At 35.7% G+C, this 12438-nt stretch overlaps 1 protein-coding gene across 8 annotated transcripts in view; it reads left to right on the top strand.

Annotated features, from left to right (window-relative positions):
* PACSIN2 (protein kinase C and casein kinase substrate in neurons 2) overlaps window positions 1–12438 on the top strand; it is a 65141-nt gene that overhangs the window by 12633 nt on the left and 40070 nt on the right. Inside the window, exon 1 of one of the 8 annotated variants that reach the window (XM_040594848.1) lies at window positions 8837–8948. The exons of the other annotated variants lie outside the window; for them this stretch is intronic. The gene's annotated coding sequence lies outside the window, so the exon portion shown is untranslated. Of the gene's footprint in view, window positions 1–8836; window positions 8949–12438 lie in introns of those variants that run through there. 8 annotated transcript variants of the gene reach the window in all.

Below are 12438 nucleotides of genomic sequence, written 5' to 3' on the forward strand. Positions count from 1 at the left end.
TTACAGTCCTCCAGGAATCTCTGCATTGTTCTTCAGAGCATGGGTCTGTCTTCCAGAATGAATTAAATCTGAGCTACTTTCTCTAGTTAGGCAGCTGTGTTGGCTCATGAGAATTATTGGAATGTACAAAGAATAGCATATTGCACCTAGGCATTTACATCAGAGCCAGCGGGCAAGTTTTAAATTTGGAGTACTGCGAAAAATCTCAGTCTGGCTATAGTATCTGCCCTAAAAGAGTAAGGAATGCAAGTCACGTCTTCCCTGTGTTTTGCCATTGCCCATTTTCAAGTGCTTGACTGCTTTATGTAGCTGTGCATACTGAAAGGGATGCTGGAAATCTAACTACATAAGCTTAAAAAGACATTTTTAAATCGTTTCCTATTGGCTAACTCTCTTTATGAATGTTTTCCTCTTTTTAAGAAAAAAAATAAATCATTATCTTGCATGAAAGACAAGTACAAGTAGAGATTTGGCATACATATGTCAAATGCATAAAAAGAAAATGGAACACCCTAAAGTTTTGTCTAAAGCTAGCCTACTGAAACTTGCTTCAATATTTAAGTGGGAAGTTACCTACTTAAAAACTTGTTGCTGGATTGCTTCTGATTTTGTTTAGGATTTTAAACTTGCTGTAGAATTACTGGTCATCTGTGCTAAGCTGAATGAATTCAGATGGTAACTTGCATCCAGATCCTGAAATTGTTAAATAAATTCTTGGAATATTACTGTTGAAAAACCCAAACTAGAGGACTGTAAAAGATGAGTTTAGAGATTTTCAGAATTTGGGTAAGCTTCCAGTGCCTTTAACTTACAGACAAAAGTGCTGGATTTGTACTTGCATATCTTTGACCTTGAGCCAGAAGTTTTTCACGTAGCTAAAAGAAACCTTTCTATAGCATTGCATTCTGATTAGTTTGTGTCAGTGACGTTATTATGACTTTTTTCCCACCTTTCTACCTACCCTACTTACTTTGGTGCTAGCTTCTCCTGAGTCTTACCTTACCCGGACACTAGAAAATGGACAGCAGTGTTGCATTTTGACTTAAGTCTCAATTGGAATCATGTGGAGTTAGTAAAACAAATTTCAATGTTAATTTTGCTAGGACTTAGTCAAAGCTGTGAGTCAGCACTAAACACATTTGAATGGCCTTCTTTGATGCTGCAGTATTTTAGGTTGAAAAAACTATCTTTAGAAACTTCTTTATTTGATGAGTGCTGTAGGGATATAGTTCATGTATTCTCATATAAGCAACCAGGGAGAACTTAGAAAAACCCTTAGGACTCTTCTGGTATCACATAACACTTCTTACGTTGCAATTCTAAATTGTTCCAGTTAGTACCAGGGTTTGTTATTCAGAGCCTCAGAGTGAAGGCCAACAGAAGATTTTTGTGTCAATTACTGTAGCTTCCTTTGCAAAAAGCTCTCAAAGCCGAACTATAGGTGGTTACTATATTCTAACAAATATTGACTAGACTTAGACTGGTTTATTGTCACTTGAATTCTTCAGTTTGTATAAAAATAAGCACACAAACATTTCTGAAAAAAATAGTTGCCTTCCTTTCAAAGGATTTTTAGATGCTGGTGGTAGAAATGTAAGACAAATATTTTGGATTTAGAATTTTATCTTTTTTGGGGAATGTAGTTGGGCATTGATCATTACTGACTCTGCACATTCTTGTGATTTGTGTGAAGAATTGTAATGTTGGATTGCCTGTGCTCTCAAAGCAGCATTAAGCACAAGCTCGGATAATTGAATATTTAATAATTGTGTGAGGGTAATATGAGCTGACAATGCAAATACTGAGGGGGGCAGTAATAAAGAGAACAAGCCTAGTGCCAGGGGATGTTACAATAAAAGTATATTCATATCATAAGAATTGGATCGTTATACTGGGATGTAACAAGCCCAGGACAAAGACTATGTTGTTGAGTATGTGTGTACCAAATGAGCATTCTTTCAAGCTATTATTACTTGTGTATTTGTGATTTACGTTATGCAAGATGGACTATAATGGAAACCTATATCATTACATGAAATAGGTATAGCTTAAATTTTCTGTGTTGTACCAGAAAAATATTATGTTACCATTAGACTTTTCTTCAGATATTAGAATTTGTAGTTCATAGGATTAGTTAAGGGCTTTGGTGGCAAGATTCAACTGTGTTGCCTTCTACTTCAGCATAAGAAAAAAATAAAAATGTACTACAATTGTGTCTGTGTCTGCAGGAGGTAAACAAGGAAATGAAATGTAACTGGCTGTGAGAATGGTGCTCTGGTGTTCGTGTTCTTGCCCTTTGGGAGCTGAATGATTGAAGATGTCTTGTGAATTGATAGATACAGATTGTAGAGTCTCCCTCACTGGAGATGTTCAAGATGTGACTGGACAGGATGCTAGATAATCTCATCCAGGCTGCCGTTCCCACGAAAGGTTAGACTAGCTGATCTTGTGAGTTCCCTTCTAACCTGTCCTGTTCTGTGATTTTGTGACTATTATGAATCGACAGATACTTAGCGGAAGTATTTCTTACGGGGCCTGATTACTGTACCAAAGTGTGGCTTTGAAGACCTACTTGACATGGGGTAGTCCAGCCTCATCAGCTCCAAGGACTTGATCTTGTTTTCAGGATCCCTGTGACCCTCGCTATAATCCTCATCTTTTGCCAATCTAACAAATTATTGCATTGACTTCCATTAAAATACAGCATTAAAAATGCGAATAGATCTTACCTTTATTTTCTGGGAAGCTGAAAGGAAAGGGATTTCTTTCCTGTTGAAAACACTGTCCTGTGTCTAACAAACAGTTGACTAGCTCATTGATTATCTGATTTCCAATGCTGAAGTGTTACCAGTCCCTGAAGGCATCAGTAAACATTAGCTGCCTTTGTTTCCTTTGTTTGGGTTGAAATTATGGCTACAGGCTTTTTAAGATAGTGTGGGAAATGTAAACGAGGTAATGAAACTGTTTCTCTTCCTATGAAACATACTGAATATTCAATTTCCTTGCAGCAGTTATGAAGGGGAAAAGGTAAGCCATTGGTTTGAAGGTGTTAGTTGAACATAATTTCATTTTCAGTTTCATAAATTGCAAGGGACAGAATAAATGCACACTGTCTGAGGAATCAGCTTAAACTTATTAAGCTCTTGAATACTTGATATACCACATTCTTTACTAATACTATTTTTAGACGTGGTAAAATACTATTATATTTTAAGTACAATGCCTGTTTCTCTTTTTTTTTGGGGTGGCTCTGATGCATCAAATATACAGATATTTTGCCGCAGTAAAGCACCTATTATTTTTCAGATATGGAGAGTTGTATGGGTTCTTTCAGTATAAACTGAATTTCAGGTTAGACAGAAATATCAGTATTCCTATTTCTGCTGTGAGGATAGCTTCCGTGTTACAAAAGGATAGAAGGAAACTTTGGTACGGGAGTATATGTGTGTGTGTGTGTACCATTCGGGTGGTTGTACCAGCGGTCAGTAATATTCAATAGCAAGAAAAACCTTCCAGCTAGACTCAGGATCACTCTTGTGCTTTTAGTGTTGGGTTGTTGGGGTTTTTTTGTTGTTGTTGTTTTGGTTTTTTGTTTGTTTCGTTTGGGTTTGTGTTGTTTCTTTTTTATTTATGCATGTCTGAAACAATTATTTGAACCTTCTGAAATAACTTTAGCAAATCAAAATACACATCCGCCACAGTATATTTTAAAAAATATATTTGAAATTTATTCTTTTGAGTGCTTTGGACCCTTAAGCTTTTGGAGTAAGGACATTTGATCACTCTAAAACAACAGTGGTCAGAGACCTGACTTGGTTGTGTGAAGGCTACTTGTGATGATGACACTTCAGCTATTGAGCTGCCTCTATTAAAAACAACGAAAAGTTACCTAGGTCATAGCTGTAGTTACTAGAAGGGTTCTCTTAGTAGGTTAGAGAAACTTCTGGCCTTCCCAAGAAAGCTTACAATGAATGACTGAGGAGTCACCATGTGTCCTGTTTATTACTGGAGCTGACATGAGCTTTGCGGGTCTGGTTGGGCTTTTGTCAATCTAAAGCCTCCTGGATTTGGTATGGTTTTGGGCAGATCACAGTTTGCCTCTGATTTATGCTAGGTACTAAAGGGAGAATGCCTGCCCCTCCAGTAAAGCCCTTGTATTCTGAAGCCATCAAAATCGAAGAATGGTGTGCAGAAACAAGAAAGGAAGAAGTTTTGGGAGATTTTTCTAGATGCAGTCTTACTTTTTCTAATGCTGTCTGTATCAGTTGATTACATTAAGGTTTTAAGCCTTCAGAACCAGAAGATGAAAATGCCTGTACTGAAGTTTCACAGGTGTTCTCAGCTGAAATGTTATTAACTTGACCTGTGACACTGAGTATGATTATGAAAAAGATCATTATGTGTTACTCGTCATTTTTGTAAATAATATATTTTGTATATAAATTTTTGTCATGTTTTCTTTGTTGTCTTTATTTGTCTAAGCTTTTTTTCTGCAGTATTTTAAAATCTTATATAGTACTTTTAGTCTTCCCACTACCATATGGTATAAGTAGTTAAATGTGAAATTTGTTATTCATTGAGTAAGCACATGGCTTGATTTTCTTGTTCCTGGGCAGTCCTTGGTCAAATAGAATTCTTACTTTCAGTGACACCTTTAAGGCATTTCTGTATAATTGAGGCTTTCAACTAACAGCTGTTTCAGCTGTTGAACCATTCAGTCTTTCTTTTTTTTTTTATTCCTTTGCTGCTCAGGCTCTTAACTGATGAGCCATATGGGGATGTGGCTTTGTCACTGTAGTCATATGTAGATAGGTGACTCATTTCAGTAACCCCAAACTATTCTAGAACATTGTCTGAGACATCAGTGTGACCAATGACACAGAGCCCTGCATTTATAATGTCATGGTGCAGTTCTGTCTGTATGTCATTGTCCCCCGCTCCTTCCTTATGCTTGGAAGTAAGCATGGTGATACCATCCTAGTTGTCAGCTCGAATACAGTGCGTTCAAATCTTGAAAGACAAATATGGTGTTCAATCTATTCAGACATTCAAGCAGAATTCATAAGCACAAGATCACTAGCTAGTCAGTAAAATCTTGAATTGAAGGTGGACCCTGGGTAGCAGCTTTTATGACTGCTGAAAATTCCCAATGTGCTAAATACCGCTTTAGGCTAATGGCACAAAAACTCTGTAGTGCTGAGGAGAGTTATCTTCTATTCCCGGCTGTTTTCATACGTGTGTGTGCATAGATTTTATGCCCAAAGCACATTTTAGAAATCTGGCTTAAGCTATTCCTTTTGAGTGTGTGCAAGTTTGATTATTTTAATTCCAGAATGATTTTATTCCATGATACTAACATTTTCTGTTCTCATTACTTCATGTTACTATGCATCATGCAAAAATACCAATTGATTTCTATTTTAATTTAAAATGGGATGTTGCATTTGAATGTAATGACTCCAGACTTTCTGGAGTCTAATGTTATGCAGTTTTTCAGTTTGATTACAATGTGTAGAATGATTTGCAGTAGACTAAATAGCTTAAGAAATTTGATCGCTTCATTCTGAAGCTATTTGTGCCTGCTTTTCTCAGCTGTTATCACTGTCATACCCCTAGTTTGAGAGTGTAGAGGTTCCTGACATGCAAATTTAGGTTTAGTTCATAAACCAAAAAAGGCATATAATTCTACCTTTAGTAGCAATTGATTCTGGTCTTGAGAATCACTGGAACCATTTCAAATGCTGAAGTTATTAAGCAGCATGTATGATGAAAAAAGGAAGTTGTATATTATGTGCTTTTACTAAGACACTGATTCAACGCTGATCAACTTTGAATCTGGACCACATATATATTTTAAAAAGTGGTCTTGCAATCTTGAATTTTTAACACTAGTGTTTTTCTAATTGAGTGCTAAATTGAACTTTGTGTTCTTTACCTCTCTTCTTTCTGTCTTTTAATTGTTGCTGAGATGCTGGCTAAAGGCTGCTGTTTAAATGCTCTGTGGTCAGTGATGGCACGGACTTATTGAATGAAAACACAATGGTAATTGCAAGTGCGAGAATGGATAGCTAATGGGGCCTCTTGTCCCAATTTCCTTGAACTTCAGTCCAATTTAGATTGTGGAGTTGATGGCTGACCTACTTGTCCTTCTGTCAAGCATTAATTGAAAATGGCATAAAAACCTTTCCTTTTCCTGAAAAGCCAGAGAAGGGTTAGAAAAGACTAGTCTTTCTGAGATTAGTTGACCAAATTAAGCATTCGTTTCACATTGCTGCATTTAGGGATTCTATATATGAGTGATTTTTGTGGTTGAGAGCTATATAAAAGTATCTAGATCTCTGAAAATCGTAAGGGAGAGTGGCTACTCTGTGGGGTTGGTTTTTTTCCTAAACGCTTATTAAGATTAATGAAACCTTGAGAACCAAAGAAAAACTTCCACCTTTTTTGCTTAACCGTGATCTCATATGCCTGTGTTAAAGCAGCACCATGGTTTTTTGCACACTGAAAACTTTAGGTTTTCAATAGCATTAGGGTTCAAGTAGGCTTATATGTACTGGGAGTGATTAAAAAAACAAAACAAAACAAAAAAAACCCCCAAAAAAACCCCACCGCATCACACACGCAGACAAAATGAACTTCTAGTTTAGCTTGTCAAATTATGTGTACAAGGAAGACCATAAAATGAGATCTGTGACCTTAATACTTGAGTGATGCTTCCGGGTGGCTTAGGCCAGTGAGTTTAGTACATGATAAGGAACCGGTTTGTTATATTTATTTTAAAAAAAGTGAAGTGTTTTAGGGAATATTTAATTCTACTAGGTCAGCAGCCCATGTTGTATAGATTACTAAGTGGTAAGTAAAGGTCTTCTGTCCTTGTTGCAGTAATTACTGTTCCAGGACCAGAAAATTAAATTGCCTAGAAACATGAGGAGTCCTGGCTAAAGTTTACCTTGGATTCACTGAGCTGAAAATCTGCTTAAACAGAATTCAAGCGTGGTTTTTTTCAGTGGCCATGTTAATGAAACTAAGTATTGAGCAACCTTCTCCTTCACCTTAACACAAGTGAACAACTCAAATGCTCCTAACTGTTCTTTAGAAGCTGTATTCAGTTTGCTTTAAAATCTGAATTAATCTTACTTAATCTGAAATATGAAATACTGTCACATGGTCTTTTGTACTGTTACAGTATAGCATTGATTTTGAAACACTTGAACAGATCTTGTATTGTTTCTAAAAGAATAATTGGTTATTTAACTTGCTGGAAAGAAGGATAGTCAAAGCTAAGTGTGCCTGTTGTTGTTTGACTTCTACGTTTACGAACTGCATTCTCCAGAGGTCTGTAAATTCTGTATCGGTTCCAGAAATTACACTGCTGAAGTGATGTATAAAGTTCATCTGCACAGCTGCAAATGTTGCTTTTAAATTGTAAGGCTATCTTCATTAGCAATTTTTACATTGATAGTGTTTTCTCCAAATACTAAACTACCGTTGAATGTATTTTGAGAATTGAGGAATGTTGCATGATAATTTGACCTGGTTTTTTTCAGCAGTGCTATGATGGGATAATGGCTGCAGAAGGAATTAGTAGTAATTGAAACTACTGTTTAGAGCTGGTTCATAACCAACAGTTGGGGTGGTTATTTAATTTCTGCTTTAGCAAGGATCCTGGGGTACAGTTCTGTACTAGCTTATGCTGGTCCCTCGAACAAAAGCTATACTAGCAAAACATTTCTGTGTTACAGGATACTTTTGTTACTGTATGTGTGTTAAGTATCCTAGGGAGCTGGTGGTTTTGTCTAGTAGAAAATAATCCATTCAGCCCTAAGGAGTTCTGTGTGGAAACGTGATGCCTCTGTACTGTTTTCAATTAAGTATAATATGAGCACGTTATGGTCTGAGAAACTTCATTTATTTTACTAGGTCTAGGTCATCTTCAGTAATGTCCTTATGAGGCACTGTATGGGAAGGCCTGTTTTTGTTTGTTTCTCTTACATCCTCCGTGGCGAGAAAACAATCTTTTCACCTTTTTCCTTGATTTTATTTACATCTCAAAAAAGAGACAGAAGAATTAACTAATACTTGAGTGCGCAGGTTCAGCTGATTCCACCTGTGCAACTAGCTTCCCCTGCCTCAATCAGTCTTGCTAGTTTCTGCCAAGCATAATCATCTGTATCTCCCTCAGAAGAATAGAAGGTAGAGTATGCTGACATGTTGTTAATGCACATATTTAGTCTCTGGAAACGTATAACTGTTAGACAGTCTCCGGGCTAGATTTAGTTCAAGTAAGGTCTCTGAATTGGTTCTTTCCTGAAGTAAAGAACAGTAACTCTTTAATGTAACCTTCAGGTTCAAGACTAGCTTATTTCATCTTGATTTAAGGGTTTAGATATGCTGCTGTTCAATGCACATCGATATTTCATTAATTAATATTACAGCCCCATATTTCCTGAGATGGAAAAATACAACTTTTGACTGTGAAACACCAAAATAACACAGCTGTTTCCTAAGCGATGCATCTGCAAAATGTGCCTGTGTGTTTCACTGAGGTATTTAAAAACACTGTTCTCCACCAAAGCCAGTGTATGAGTAAAAATAACTTCCTTTAGTATAGGCTACCTGTGGTCTTTCGTAAAGATTATAGTATACTTGAATATTGAACTTTATATATATATATATAGCTATACAGAACCATTAGAAATGTGTGTGACTGAAAAACCCTGTGTTGGTTTGGGTGCTGCAGTGTGTGTGTGTGGAAAAATGACCTTAGCTTGAGCTGCAAGGTTTTCATCAGCTCACAGGAAATGATGACGTACGCTCTGATGAGAGAATTCTGTTTGTGGAAATGGTGGTCAGGCAGAGCTGTGCAGGTACTGCCGCTCTCCGTGCAGTTCTGTTGCTGAACTTCGTATTTGGAAAAAATGCAAGTGAATTAAGGCATGTGTTTTAAGGTATGTATTTTGCAAACGGTAGATCAAATGACTTGCCAAACTGCTTTTTTTTCCTACCAGAAATTTACTATGCTGTGTCGTAGCTGATGTGGAAGTATTTTTGGCCAAGTGAATGTGGTATTTTGCAATGTTTGTTTGAATGTAAGAGTGTGTTTCATCATGTTTGAAATGATGGTTCTGGACTGAAACAGTCTGCTTTCTAAAACACATCTCTTTCCAGAATGGTTATTGTATTACTTCTTATTTATGTATTTCTGTGGGGTTTTCTGTCTTCATGTGCAGCAGTGTTCATGTTTTGTGGTACTTGTGTGGTCAGGTAAGTATCGTGGCACCTTTTACTTTCTCAAAGTTTTAATGTCTGAGGCAGTGCTTCTTGCAATATTCTGTTTTTCTTCTTAATTATATGCCATTTTAGAAATTCTATACATGCCACTTTTCTCTGCAGCTACTTTGTCAGTGTAGATGTAAATGCTGTTTCATGTTTTCTTGGGTGGAGAATACATCAATAGTATTCCTCTGCACTATCCTTCTTTTTGCATCATTGTAAAATTCTACTTGAACTAAATATTAAGTGTGTATGCTTTAGGTATTACTAGCCTTCTCATTCCACTGACCCGGGTTATTTATTTGTTTTTAAAGTATGTGGGCACTTTAAAGCTTTCTTGCTAACTAAATGCTTACTGATTGGAATTTGCAAGTTGAAGGCATGTGGTCCTGTTCTCCCTTCTTGCTCCTTTGAAACAAACTTAAAGGCATATTTATTTCAATTTTATTTATTTGTGGAGGATGCCAAAATATTAAGGTTAATTTCATTTTAGGAGACTTTGACAGGACACTTAAATTAGTGGGTGATGTCACAGGCACTGCAGAAGCGAACGTTAGAAAAGGGCAAATGCTTCTAATTAAATTGAATTTTTTCCTTCACTTTAACATTTTAATCACTCAAACCTAAATAATGGAAACCTCTGATGTAAAAAATAAAAAAATATATATATACACACACTCTTTGATCTTTCAAGTTATTTTAATTGCTAAATGGTCTTGAGTTCTTCAGGTTTTCTGGCAAAATTTACTCTAAGCCAATTCTGATATGCTTTTTTTCTTCAGTGAAGAAAACGTTAATGCAGATTTTTCCGTGACCAGAATGACCTGAGGCTCTTAAAGAATCTTTTAATTTTTTTTCTTTATTTGGAGGACAACCACTTAATATTATGCTAGATAGCATAGTACCTAGGTCTTAGGGCTCTTGGTACCTTACAGTCCTTTTCTGGGTCTAAAATTCAAGAAGTATGTCCTTAGAATGGGAAATTTCTTCTATAATAGTGTTTCAGACTTTAAAGCTGGAACACAAGTGATTTGTGACCAAAAAGTCTAGTGTGAAATTGTTCTCTTTATGTTTCTTCTCTTTTGTGCATCTCAACAGAAACAGGAGGATGTTTTACTTGTTTTAATGTTTTATGGTTAAATTCTGTACCTAATGTCAGTGAAGGGTACAACTCAAGTGTACTTTGTCCTGTGTTTTCCCTTGTTACCTGAAGGTTCTGCAGGTAGTACTCAGTACTCAACAGGACAGCACACCTCCTAAGTTTGTGATTAAAGCCAAGATGAGTTAGTCTGTGTGCAAAACAACTTAATACAATCTTCATCTTACTTCTTATAATCTTGAGATGCTTTTTTAAAAATTGTCTTTTAGCCTAATAACAGTGCTTTAAAATTATTTTACGAAGACTTCTGTTTCTAAGAGCAGTCGATACAGAAATCAGTCTGAAAATCTGGAGAAGAGAACTTGGGAAACAGTTTTCTCCCTTCAGTGGTTACAGATTAATATCCATACAATATCCAAAGTCATTGTTTCACTATTGTACAGATATTAGTACTATGATACATATTCTACAATGTCTAGAAGTAAAGAAATAATGTGTATGATTTGGGACTTTTCGTGTGATTTAGCAACTACTTTTTTTTTTTTTTTCTTGTGTCAAGGTCACCTTGATTTCAGCTTCAGATGTGTTACTAATTTTGCCATTTTCTTCTACAGAAGAATCCTAAAGGAAATGTTGCTAATAATGATTTCAATAGGGAGAATTAATTTGCCAAGAAGTGCTGTTGGTCCAGGAAATGAGATACAACTCTGGATAGTGTATCAAACTAATCTAAATTGAAGATACTAATTTTTAGAATATAGTGTACAAACAGATGAGGGTTTTTCCCCTCCAGTTGGATGGAATGAAATAGCTGAGCTTTTGTATCCAGCTAATTTTTGCAATGAGTTCAGATTTCTCCTAATCTTAAGTTGTTGTTGTTTTTTTTTTTTTAAATTTTAATGGTAATGTGCGAGTTTAGAAGCCTATGTTAAATACTTTAGCCTAAAATCCAAGTGCTAAATAAGAGTTAAATCAGATTCTTTATTAAACAAATTATAATGTCTGTTAATACATATCAATTACACAGTTCCTTTTATGCCATATATGCATCACATACACTGTTGAGGGAAATTACAGGAGAAAATTAAGCTTTTTGGCTGCTAGATGCTCTAAAATTTGCTCAGAACACCTAATGGTTGTCTTGCAGGTTAATTTAAATGCATTTCAGAGCTTGGCATTAGTGTGTGGTTTTCTTAACACAAAATTAAAGCTGACCTCTACAAGAGAAAAATACTTTTAAAATGGTTTTATCTATTGTTTGAGAACTTCAAATGTACTTTTAAAATGTACATTTCAGTAGCTTTTTAGTATGCATGGTTTTGAATTCTTAACTACAGTGGTCTTTTGGTCTCTTTCATTTCTAGATGTAAATACTAATACTGTTGAGTTTTAAAAAAATTGTTGAAACTGGAGTTGCTTTGTGTGAGAAGAAACACGTAAGCATTATCTCTTCATTAGGCAAGTTCATCAAAGTTTTATCTGAAATGGGTATCTGAATTTTTGGAAGGACTGGGAATATGATACAATTCACAGAACCTTTGTTTATTTTGTATTATGTACTCTGATACTTTTGACAGTTTGTGGCAACTGTATGCACGCAATCATTTAATTCCTTGTTTAGATTTCCTTTTTTAATACAGGATGGTATTTAAAAACATCACAGGCTCTATTTTTAAAGAGTATAGAATACCATGGATGACACTTACTATATTTAACCTTTCCATCATTTAAAACTTGTAATGAAATTTAACAGTGCTTTTGTACTAGGAAACTGCTTAATACACCTCTTTTCTGTCTTAATCTCTGTTGAAGGCCCTGTTTTGGCCTTTTGCGTAGGCTCAGCAAAGTGATGTAGGAGGAAGTACCTTGCACTGTATTAAGTAATTTAAGAGATGTATGCCCTACTTAAGAACACAGGAAGTATCACTGTATTCAGACAGTATCTTGTGTCTGAAATGAAGAGCTCTGTCATCCAAAAAAGTAAAAGAAAACGCACAATTTTTAGTTAAGAATACATATGAAAATGTGTTGTTGTTGAAACACTTCCAGGAGTAACATACTTTCCT

Source organism: Falco naumanni, chromosome 5 (genome assembly GCF_017639655.2).
Source record: "Falco naumanni isolate bFalNau1 chromosome 5, bFalNau1.pat, whole genome shotgun sequence".
NCBI classification, from domain to species: Eukaryota; Metazoa; Chordata; class Aves; order Falconiformes; family Falconidae; genus Falco; species Falco naumanni.